A 12,561-nucleotide genomic window follows, 5' to 3' on the forward strand; every position below is an offset into this window, starting at 1 on the left:
TTACCCTCTTTTGTTTACCATAAACACAATCTTCACAGAACTCTAAGTCGACTTCTTTCAAACCTGGGAGAAGCTTCTTTGTTTGAAGGATTTGCATTCCTTTGGCACTCATATGTCCAAGCTGGTAGTGCCACACTGCACTGTCAACTTCTGTAGTTGCTGCACAAGCTGAAGGTTGCGTGCTAACAGTACACAAGTAAAGTGTACCAACCTTTTCTCCCTTGGCAACCACCAAAGATCCCTTTGAGATCTTCCACCGTTTGTTTTCGAATGCAATGTTGTGACCTTCATCGTCCATTTTTCCTGTAGAGATTAAATTTTTGTGAAGAGAAGGAACATGCCTAACATCTTTAAGCTTCCATTCATTTTCGTTAGCAGTTTTGATAGAAACTGTACCTTTGCCGACAATCTCACAAGCTTCATCATCTCCCAAGTATGCATACCCAAAATTACCTTTGGTGTAGTCTTGGAAATGTTGCTTGTGTGGTGTCGCATGGAATGAAGCCCCGGAATCTACTATCCAGGAATTAGACACATTGTCTAATGAGAGAATTAGAGCATCTTGCTCTACTTTACCAGCCACATTGGCCTCCAATGCTGGCTTGTTGTCTTGAGACTCTGTCTCATTCTTCTTCTTGGACCAGCAATCCTTCTTGACGTGGCCCTTCTTGCCACAGTTCCAACATTCAAGAACTGACTTTGTGTGTGACTTGCTCCGCCTTGAGCGATCACGACCCTTTTGGTTTTTGAACCTCTCCTTAGGCCTTCCTCTTGTTTCCACTGACAGTGCAGCACTTGATGATTCTCCTGTGCTTCTCCTTCGTATTTTCTCGCTTAGGAGAACACCCACAACATCATCAAACTTAAGAGTATTTGTGCCAGAAATAGAATTACTTACAGCCATCACAAGGCTGTCCCAACTATCCGGTAGAGATGATAGTATAAGGAGAGCTCGCACTTTGTCATCGAAATTGATTTTCACCGATCGAAGTTGACTTATGTTTGTGTTAAAGTCATTTAGGTGTTCTGCAACCATTCTCTGTCATCTTTAGATTGAACAAGCGCTTCATAAGAAATACCTTATTGGATGCCGATGGTTTCTCGTAGAAGTCGTCAAGTGACTTCATTAAGTCCTCCGTGGTCTTCATCTCCGAAACATTGAAGGCCACCGTTGACGCCAAGCTTAACCAGATTTTTCCCAGTGCCTTTCGATCAAGTACAATCCATGCTTCATCTGCCATTGTTGCGGGCTTCTTCGCAAGACTGCCTAGTGGCAAATAGAGGTCCTTCTGGTAGAGATAGTCTTCAATCTGCATCTTCCAATGTTGGTAGTTTTTACCGTTAAACTTCTCAATCTTGAGCTTCCCTTCCTCCGCCATAACTCCCACTCAATTCAAGGAATCCTTTCCTTGACATAATTTATCTACGAGCAAACCTTGCTCTGATACCAGTTGTTAGGAAATAAGACATAGCTAAATAGATAATTGAGTAGATTACTTAATGGAGAGAGACAGATTTACATACACGAGATTATAGAGTAGAGGGAGAGAGAGAGAGAGTACACATGATATATGTGGTTCACCCAATGTGGGCTACGTCCACGGGAAAGCAGCCACTCAATGGCTTTAGTACTTCAAAACAAGAAGTAATTTACAAAGGGATTTATACCCTTAATGGAGCTCCCTCCTTGCTTCACTCTCACCACCTCACACTCACCTTGTTGCATCAACTTCACACTATCAAATGTGTGTAGAAATGGCCTTCTTTTATAGGCCAAAAGGGCTGCCCTCTCTTATGAGAGGCAGCCATGTGTAGCCGCCCTTGTGTGAATAAGTCCAAATTGGACCCTCCAATCCGCCCATGTGTGGCCTCCCTTGAGAAGACAAGTCCTCTTTTGAATTCGTCCACCGGCCACCGGCCATTGACTTCCGACCACCGGCCACCGGCCATTGACTACCGGCCACCGGCCAACCGACGGTTGTTTTCCGACCACTATCCGGCCATAATATTCCGGCGAGGAAAAAAAAAGTATCATGGGCTTCCGCCCCCGAGGCCCCTAAAGTTGCCCCTGATTTTTTACTGTGAAAATTTTGGTTTCCGGTGAGTGATTTTCCTTCACGCATGATGGCTTCTCCTCATAATGGGGGCCTTACAAATGTGCTCTTTTACCACAGAAAATTACAAGGGTAAATCACGATCCATACTTAACATAAACTTGCGTAATATGAAGATAAAATCCATGGATATACTCTCCCATGGTGAATTAGGGATTGGCAATGCATGGAGTAATCCAGGTTTCTTCCCTTTATCATACTTAGTCTTTTGGCATACCACACATTTTGAAACATACTCTTGTATGTCCACTTTCATGGTAGGCCAATAGAAGTACGTCTCTACTCCTTGAAGAGTAGGTTGAATGCCTCACATAGGGAGGAGCATGGGATTCATCCATGACTTTCTCACGAAGGAAGTGGGTAGCCCATAGCCTATTCCCATGGAGAAGATAATTATCCTACAAGGTGAATGGTTCCTTTTTCTTCCCCAAAGCAAGGGATGACATTACATCTTTAAAGTCAGGGTTAGTAGCATACTCACCTATCATAGAAGATAGATCATTGTGAGTTGCTATAGACACCGGATTAACTTTTGGTCATCATGAAAGTGCATCGGCTACTTGATTGTGCTTACCAGCAATGTGAGCAATATGAAAATAAAACTCTGAAAGAAAATTTGCCCAACTCATTTGTTTGTCGGAAAGCTTGGTTTGCGTCATGAAGTACGTGAGACTTTGGTGGTCTGTTCGTAATATGAATGGAGTCCCCAATAAATAGTGCTTCCATGTTTCTAGGACATGTAGAACATCTAAAAGCTCTTTCTCATAAATTCCCAAGACCCATTCATGCGTATTGAGCCTTCGACTCTCATATGCTATGGCATGCCCTTCTTGAAGCAAGAATGCTCCAAGGCAATCACCAAACAAGCATCACATTGGACCTCAAATGGCTTTGAAAGATCCGAAAGCATGAGGACTACTTGAGAGGTAAGCTTCTCTTTGAGAGGTATACACACATACCAATAACACTTCATAGCTCATGAAGAATCCTTTGATTAGGCCATGCTATTATTACCACTAACTTCGATACAGATACCATCTTGAGAGATAATATGACATAAGTATTGAATCTCTTGAAGGAAAAATTCCCTTTTATTTTGGTTGAGAAAATGCTTGTTCTCCCTCAATGCTTAAAAATCACTTTGGAGAAGTTGCTTGTGTTCCTCCAAGGACTTGGAGTAGATGATGATATCATCAAAGTACTCCACTGAACTTCCGATAGGGTCTAAATATTTTCTCAATCAAACAATTGAATGTGGCTGGGACATTGGTCAAGCCAAAAAGCATGACTAGATATTCATAAAGACCAAACATTGTACGAACGTTGTCGAGCAATTTGCGGTTTTGCCAGGAAAGCACCGGGCTTATGGCTGTGAGAGTTTGTGAGAAAACTCAACAAAAACTATATGAAGGAGTTAACCCATAGATGCCATGAAGAATAGGGTTTGGAAAGAACTGCATTCAAAGAAGACACACTCTTTCTCTCTTGCACTCACACACACAAAGAAAGAACACAAAAGAGAGTGTCAAAACAACACAAAGATGAAAAAATAAAGGCTATGGTCATATCGTATCATGGGTAGTATGAAAGGGTTAATAGATGAGTTACTGGCATTCAATCTTGGCTGACCAAATAGGCTACGAATTGTTCTTTGGAATTGTAGTTTTGTGCTTACCATAATATATATATTTTGTCTAGTGATTGGGATTAATTGTGTGTACAAATCCTCTTGGTTCATAGCAAGATAACTACGCTTACATCAAAAGAAAAATTATAGTCTATGAGAGGTAGTATGATGGGATCCGGTGATAGAAGTATTTCATTGAGCCTTTCAGGGTCGAAGAGAAACACTATACGTTGTTGAAAGTGTATTTTACAGCTAATCCATACGTTAATTCTAATAGATCGTACATAGTGAAAGCGATAGAAATGATCATCATGTGGGCTATTCATCTAGGATAGTATGTGAGAAATGTAGATATGAGAAAAATGTAGATATGAGAGAAGTGAAGAGATGATAAGTTTCCCTCCCAAGCCCTATTCTTGTCCGTAGGCAATAAGGATACTGCGGGGAGAGATGTACCTGTGGCAAGGAGAACCTAAAATTTGTAGAGAGGATGAATTACTAAGAGTGAGAGAGATAGGTTTGGTTAAGGAGATGAGATAAGATACATATATATATTTTTTGGATTAGAGATGAAAATGAAAACAACAAGAAATCAAGAAAACATCAATGTAGAACACATCTTACTTGACAAACCCTTCGGCACCATTATTGATGGAGAGAGAAGAAGAGTGGATAATTCCACTTTGATTGATACATCAAGTGCAAGACCTTCTTTGATTAGATTTGATCTTCCAAGGTTAGCTTGTTGCAAGAATGGGTAGCCTTCTTCTAGGAGAAAGTGTAGGCTTAGGCTTATGTTAATGGCTAAGTACAATTAGGCATTACTACTCACTCCCTCAAGAATTCCTCTCATCAATGGCTTGAATGCTTGAGTTCCTTTTCAAGGAAGAAGAGGTCCCCTTTTATAGGTGAAGGGAACCCCCAAGGGTTTACACAAGAAGAGAGGAGCCAGTGTGAATAGAAACTGGAAAAGTTGGAAATGAGTTGTCCCTGCATAATGTGGGTAGATTGGGGTCCAGTATTTTGATCATATCTACTCAACCGTGGCTCTAAATAAAAAAGTAAAAATATGGGCAAAAACTTCAGCTCATTAGCTACGATTTTCATTTTAAAATCATTTTCCAATTCGGATTGGAACCTTGTGTAAAAAAATCATCAAAATAGGGTCCATTTCTGACAGCAAAAGTCTTCATGTGGCAATGCTTTTCATGTGAGCCTACTTAAACCCTACAAAGGAGAGCCACCAAGTGAACCAATTATTGAAGACCCTTCCGAAATCCAAGACCAAGAAGAGGTGCTACAACCCAAATCTATCCTTTGGCATGAAGACAAGGTGCTACGACATGCATGGTAAGATTATCGATGGTATCTTATTAAGCTAAAAAATTATCGTTTTAAAGATGCTAGATGGATGCAAGAAATACAACTTAAGGATTATATGAACCTTGTCAATGCTTACAATGCTACACTAGAGTAAGCAAATGTACAAACTTCTTTCAAATGATCAATGTTTTTGTCTTATAAGACTACTTCTCTTTTTATTGTGCACAAATTTAAATAGTATACATGCTTAAAATCATGTTTGTGATGACGACGTCTCTCAAACACCAAGTAGATTTTGTCACTCTACTTGGGAGACTGAAATCGACTAAAGAGCAGACATGCTTGTGGCAGCTGTGTCGCAAAAGCACCAAATGGATTATTCATCTATCTTGGGAAGGTGTCGTAGGGTAAAAAGGGATCCTCTACCCGCTAAGCAAGATTGATTAACGGCTAAGACTTTATCTCTTCTACCTCATAGTCGAGGAAGACTATGATTTCAAGAGGGAGGTAATGTCATAAAATCTAATCCCTCACTGACCAACCCACATGATTTTCTCATATGAAGATGATCATTTAATGTGGGAGAATAAATGGGAACCAGAGGCTAGAATATAGACATGTGCTTACAGATCTATCTCACCATGGGGCCAATGGTAAAGGGGTCCAAATGGGAGATGGCCTGACAAAGATCAAGGCTAACCAATGGAGCTTAAAAGACCTTAGGGTTAGCTTCATTGAAGACCTCCAAAGGTTAGTGTTAAAAAGTCCTTTGACCTTAGGTAAGCTAGGACTGAGCTTGAGGTGGAGCCCGGCCCAAGCTTGAGGTGCTTGTCGTGCTTGATGACTAAGGTGATTGTCATTCTTGATGACTAAGGTTCTTGGGGTGCTTGTCGTGCTTAGTGACTAAGGTGCTTGAGGTGTTTGTCGTGCTTGTCAACCAGGGAGCTTGAGATACTTGTGGGAACATTACCCAAGCTTGAGGTGCTTTGTCATGCTTACTGACTAAGGTTCTTGAGGATAAGGTGTTCCACAAAAAACTACGACAAGCCCTACAGGAAGGGGTTAGAGAGAGAACACACACACCCTTACACAAGGCAAGCTTGGTACAAAGAAATAAAAAAAGACACTTGTCAAGCCCCTCCTCATGTTGCCCTCATGGTGTGCCTAAAGCCTTTCAGTAGCCTCCCAAGGGGTCCAATGATAAATTAGTAGATCTAATTAAGTTTTTTTGCATTTATCAAGTCCTTTTTCTCAAAGGGGAAAGGGGGACACTTATCCCAAGCCTACCTTTGTTTCTTGATATGCTTCTTGTAGGTGTTTGGCTTTTGGCCTGGAAAGGTCCAATGAGCTTCAAGCTTGTAACAGCGAGTCATAAAATTGTAGCACGAGTCCTGAGTTGTCATTTGCAAGGGTGCATTCAAAATTTCACAACAACATAAAAAAGAGCACTTTTTAAGTAGAAAAATGCATTACAAAAAGGTATTTTTTTCTTTTAATAAAAAATCTAGTTTGTCATATTACTATATTATAGCACTACTTGATGGATTCTTGATCTTTTAAAAAAAGCTAATTATTTTAATAAAAAGACAACATAGGCACAACCTAAAATTCTCTAGTTCCTAAAATTGGCCATAAAAACAATTTTTTTTAATCTTAATGTAGTCCTTAACCAACATTGTCACTCTACATATCAAATTTCTTAGACATGGTGCTTTCATAACTTCATAAGCAATAGACATATGAAGAACATTCAAGATAAATGTGAAGATATTGGGCTTGCATGCATGGATTTTCTCCAAGCAAGCTCAAAAAAGCTTTTTTCTTACAATGAAACTCCATCACATGCCATACAAACTTTATAACATTGAGAATTTAAGAAAATATTAAAAGCACAAATCAAAATAAGTATCTTCACATCAAAATGTCAAGTTTTTGAACATAAACATAGTTCGATGAGTTTAAAGTCATAAAAACTATGCTTGAATGGGAAGATCTTCTTCCTACTCATACTTTGTCTCCTCTCCCTTTGAAGTTATTTGAAGAGGAGTGTCACTAGCCTGATCCTCAACCTCTAAATTATCTGGTTTAAAATCCACAAGATCAACTATCTCCCCAACTTTCTCACTACCAATTGGAGGTTGTGGCTCTCCAGATGCATCAAAGAAGCGAGGATCAGATGCCATCCTTTTCATTTCCAGCTCTTGAAACTCATCTGGAAACTCCTTAAGAGTTGTGACTCATTGCTCAACAAATTTAACTTAAAGTGGATCACATTCCACGACAACCACATTTCAGCGTCGCTTCAATGCACTAACAGTTGTAGTGCCTATCCCCACAAAGAGGTCCATTACCCATTCTCCTCTCATTGAGAGTAAATCAGTCAAATCCATCATCAAAAGTTGAGGCTTTTGATATGGATTTACGACTCCTTGTACATCTGCACCGATATGTTTGAACTTTTTGCAGACTCCTTGTCGCTCAAAAACATTTGTGCGATTTGGTTTCACCGCAAAATTATATGATCCTTTACTCTGCACACCTAGAGATGAGTAAAATCCAATGGTACCAAACTCACAAGCCCGAAGAAAGGCGATCAAGCTTATATCCATGAATGTTTGGCTTTATCCTGCATAAAAATAGCTTAGATGTAAGAAGAAAGCAAAAAATAACACCTTACTACTAGTATAAAACTTCAAAGGTTTCACTTACCATGTTAGCATTTGACATGTCATGTTTGAGTCAGTGAAAGCTTTTTGCGCTGCAATAATTTGATCATGGGCATGAAAAAATACTAGTGACCAAGAGTCACAAGTAGTTAGTTTTCGAAAAGCCTCTATAACTTTTTTATAGTCAGATACTCCATACTTTACATCATCATTGACAGAGTTTGGGGCACTAAAACCATATTGAGCATCTTCAATGGCTAGTGTCTAAGACCGCGGGGTAACAAATGTGCTCATTTCTTCAACCCTGCCTTCATGAACACACCAATAAGATGGAGACTCATCTACATTATCCGGGTCCATGTTGAAATCAGAGATAGGAGTGATTTCAAAGCTTTGGGGTTGTTGTCTCCTTTGCCTCTCAAGACGACACCGTGACAAGAATTGTTCAAAGTCAAGAGGAGTCTGCTTGATGGCAACCCGTGGATCTTTATTCTAGAATACACAACAAAGATATAAGAGAAAAGGAAAAGACTTAATTAAAAAAAGATAAATTTGAAGTCTAACTAGAGTTGATTTCATAATTTGTAAGTGGATTCTAGAATCCTCAACGAATAAGCTTTAAAACCCATGAAATAAATCGCAAGTTAAATAATCCATGGGATTCTAGAATCCAGCCACATGCAAAATATAAAGACTTGAACTTTGGATTTCAGATTCCAAATGGTTTTCTTAGGATTCTAAAATCAAAACCCAAAACCAGCAAATGGGACATTGATTAAAGATTTTAAAAACTAAAGGGTCACCTTAGGATTCTGGAATCCAAATCCACATAAATGTAATGTAAAAAGGCTATCACAAGATTCCAAAATAATCAAAAGCAATACTAGAAGATATTCAAAGTCATTTTTGGCCAAATACCAAGGTATTTTAGACATAGTTTAAATAACAAGAAATTATAACCAAGGGGAACAACTCACCGTGTTAGAAAATAGCAACATGTACTTCTCCAACACATGGGGTTTGCTCGAGTCTGGATGGTACTGCACCACCTCGTCCCAATTAGAGCAATTCACTTTTTCAATCATTTTTCTTTGCATGCGCAACATGGTCTTTTGCTTGATGATAGACAAAGAGAAATATTATTCATGATAGAAAGAAAAACATCGGTGAATATTTCAAATCATTATAATTACAAACCTTTCAAATTCTTCTCCCATTTGCTCTAGAGAGATGCTTCCACGCTTCACACGTGAGAGTACAACAATAATCGATGATTTTTCACGTATTCCTTGCAATTGTCTCCATGGTGTTATTTTCATATCTTAGGGGATGGGCTTTGGTGAATCCTCTTTTGAGACACCTTTTCCTTTGAACGATACATGGGACTTGCTTAGCTTTTGACCCTTTAGCTTTCCCTGCTCATGTAGCTTAAAGATCTCCTCTTGTAAGTCCCAAACTTCTCCATCTTGAAAGGCGAGTTGAAAATAGTTTTCATAGTGTTAGGATTTTGGCTTGCTCCACGATCACCTTTCTTTTTCACTTCAAGGCCACACTTTTCACAAAGTGCTACTTGAAAATTGTCATCGACTTTTCCACCGTGCTTTATGCTATCAACCCACTCATTATGAAAGAATCTTATCTTTTGAATGAAAGACATCTCCGAACAAAAGTCCGAGTCAATGTTATGGTCAAGGGCAAGAACCTTTTCCTCCTCATATGTTAATCTAGCATACACCCAACACATGGCCATTTTGTATGTGTCCACATGCTCATACTCTGCAGCAGCAAGCTCTTGCTTCACAATCAATGAGTGAGTGCCCCCAAGAATCCAATATGTATAGGACTCAGCATTGGCCTTTACCCAAGATTTTTTTCTAGGACATTGTTGTCTATCCACCAAAAAAAGCAAAGGTAACACAATGGCATTTGGCTTGTTTTTCATTTTGAACTTTATGTTATGAACATGCTTCTCAATAACTGCACAAACCTCCAAGGGTTGTTTTCCTGTGTAAGGATCCACAGGTGGACGTTCAATTACAGTAATGGGAAAAAATATGGGCAAAGGATCTACCATGTTATTTTGTTTAACCCTTTCTCTCATAACATTTAAAGAGCTTGAATCTCTTGTATCACGTAAAGGGGCACCAGGACCAGATGGAACAATCTCTCATTCAGGAAGAAACTTAGACTCTTTTGGTTTACCTTACTTTTTGCTTTGTTTCTTGCTTGTAGCAGGGGTTTGCATCATTGTTGAGGGGGGCATGTCCCTTTGAACCTCTTCATCACTAGAGTAACTTGAATCTTCTTCCTCCTCTCCTTCTTCTTCCATGTAGTGATCGCTTGAAGATGTCTTCTATGAGACGAAAAAGCTCTCCATCACTTCAGTATAGGCTCTCCCAAATGTCTACAACCATAAACAATGAAGTTCCTTGAATATTTCAAGCTAAAACACAAAAGATTAAAAAAGGAACAATAAAATTGAATTCTTACCAAGCCTCGTGTTTGCATGGCATCATCATCAAGTCTCTTGTGCTTATAGGATTCACCTCAGTGATCTCAAAGTCTTTCAATAGAACAAGAACAGGAAGGAGACTTGAGTCATTACGCTGAACAAGAAAATATATCCTGTTTTTTCCTTTGTGCTCTTGTACTTTATCAATGCACCCAGCAAGAGTAAACTTATTGACATCACTTGAAGGTTCTTTATGTTTCGTAACAATTAAAAAAGGATTTGTTGAATCAATCGATTGCTTTTGATCCCCAGGACGCCCAATGAAATATGCCCAAGCATGCTCATATTTGGGTTTTGGTCGAGGAACATTACCCCAACTATTTGTTTCTTTTGAGCTTTGAAGGGTTATTGCTTTTCCTGTAGGTGTGGGTTCTATACTCTTGTCCTTTGGCTCCTTCTGGTGATGCTCTCTAGTGAGCTCAGTCGACGGCTCACGAGGAAATTTTTTTGCAGCAAGAAGCTCTCGACGAGAACAATGAAGAGGACTTCTAAAAATCCGTGTTTCTCGAAGGCTTGGGCTTCGTGGTGCAGGAAATTGCTAAGAAGACATTACTGTACTTGAGTGTCTCCCCTGAGCTTGAACCTAGTTGAGGTTGACCGGAAGTTTTCCGCTTTGAAGTCACTTTAAGCCTTCTACTTGCTTGAAATTGTTGCAAGTGAGCAGTGCCATGACCTTCAAAAAAGACACAATCATGACAAAGAAAGATTAGCATATAGATAAATTAAAGTATAATAATGCATTATGATGCCAAACAATGAAATCTGGCTTTATAAAGAACCTCTTGTAGTCATATTGAGAGTGAAATGTAATTTAGAATCCATGAGATCCAACAAGATAAGAGTTTAGGATTGTGGAATCTCCCTATGCAGGAAAGTGTTGTGTGCTATCTAGAACTTAGTAGAAAGGAAAAAAAAACGATGGTTTGGAACTTCAGAGTACCTATGGTAAGGATAAAGAAACAAATATTTTTACAAACACGTCTAGACTCAAGTGGATTCTAGAATCCATTTGGAATACCAAAGAAGCACGAAGGGGATATAACAAAGGAGCATATTGGTCAATGTTAGAAGAGCAAAAACGACAACAGGACGATGGCGAGTGCATGTTGTCTCATTTTCTTTTTCCAGAATGAACATGCACATGTCAGATCCATCATGCCATCAAAACACTATCGGCCTCGACACGTAGCGGCTCGGCTACGGCGTTTGTCGAGGCCAACAGTGTTTCGATGGCATGATGGATCTAACATGTGCATGTTCGTTTTGAAAAAGAAATTGAGACAACATGCACTCGCCGTTGTCCTGTTGTTGTTTTTGCCATCTGTGCACCACCAAAGCGCTCTCTTTTTCATCATCTATGCATGGCTTTTACTGGAAAAAACCAATTCCGTACCTTTTTTCCTGTTTGTGGCTCCAGATGCTACTACTTCTCTTGTCTTGTCACGTTTGCTAGAGGTGTGTGTCTGTGTACTGATAGCCGTTTTTTGGCTCTCCGTAATTGCCATAGTGAGTTACCTAACCCTACCAAAATCACCTAAACATTGTGGCTATTCTTACCATTTCATTGTACATAAGAGTGTGTGAGTTAGGGGACCTTTTCCATATCTTCTTAAAACCCTCAGCTAGCTAGTCACTGGGCTAGTTGAGCCAAGAAAATAAAAAAAATAAAATATATTATGGCCCATTTGTGTGTAAATATTTCATTGTACATAGGGCCTAAATATAGGGAATTTTTATAATTATTTTAGTATTTATTTAAATATTTCTACTTAGGTGTGTGTTATTTTCCTATGTATGGTATGTACATTGACTCACCATTACCATAATTTTTCTTACCTATGTATTCTATAAAAAATCATTTCATGCAAGCTTCTCTTGTTTTTGGGCAAGAATCCACTCCAAGGGAAAACTTCAAAAATACCTTTCACCATCAATTCATTGCCTTTCACTAAATTCCTATTTTCTAAAGGTATTTTTTCTTATCTCTTGTAAATAAATATACTTCAATAAAAACAAATGAGGGTCCCCTCATTTGATTCCTTATATTTTTATATATCTCTTTTTTATATTTCATATTTATATATAGATGGCACTATCCTAGATTCCATAAATTGTTTATATATACTAGCCTGTTTTCTTTTCATCTTATCCATGTATTATATTTTGCATAATCCACAACCATGCATATTTTCAAACCCCTAAGAATCAATTAGGTCATGCTCTCATGCAAGGAGGGTCTCACCTTTGGAGCCATATGCAAATTCAACAAAAGGGGGGCCACTGAAGACATTTTCGTGAAGAAACACAGGTATTTTGGTG

The 12,561-nt window shown here is 38.9% G+C and overlaps 1 pseudogene; it reads right to left on the bottom strand.

The window, feature by feature from the left end:
• Positions 1 to 7,168: 7,168 nt before the first annotated feature.
• Positions 7,169 to 11,034, bottom strand: LOC147464617 (uncharacterized; annotated as a pseudogene).
• Between the last annotated feature and the right edge of the window lie 1,527 nt (positions 11,035 to 12,561).

The sequence above is a fragment of the Adiantum capillus-veneris genome, chromosome 1 (assembly GCF_014529385.1).
Source record: "Adiantum capillus-veneris isolate H3 chromosome 1, ASM1452938v2, whole genome shotgun sequence".
NCBI classification, from domain to species: Eukaryota; Viridiplantae; Streptophyta; class Polypodiopsida; order Polypodiales; family Pteridaceae; genus Adiantum; species Adiantum capillus-veneris.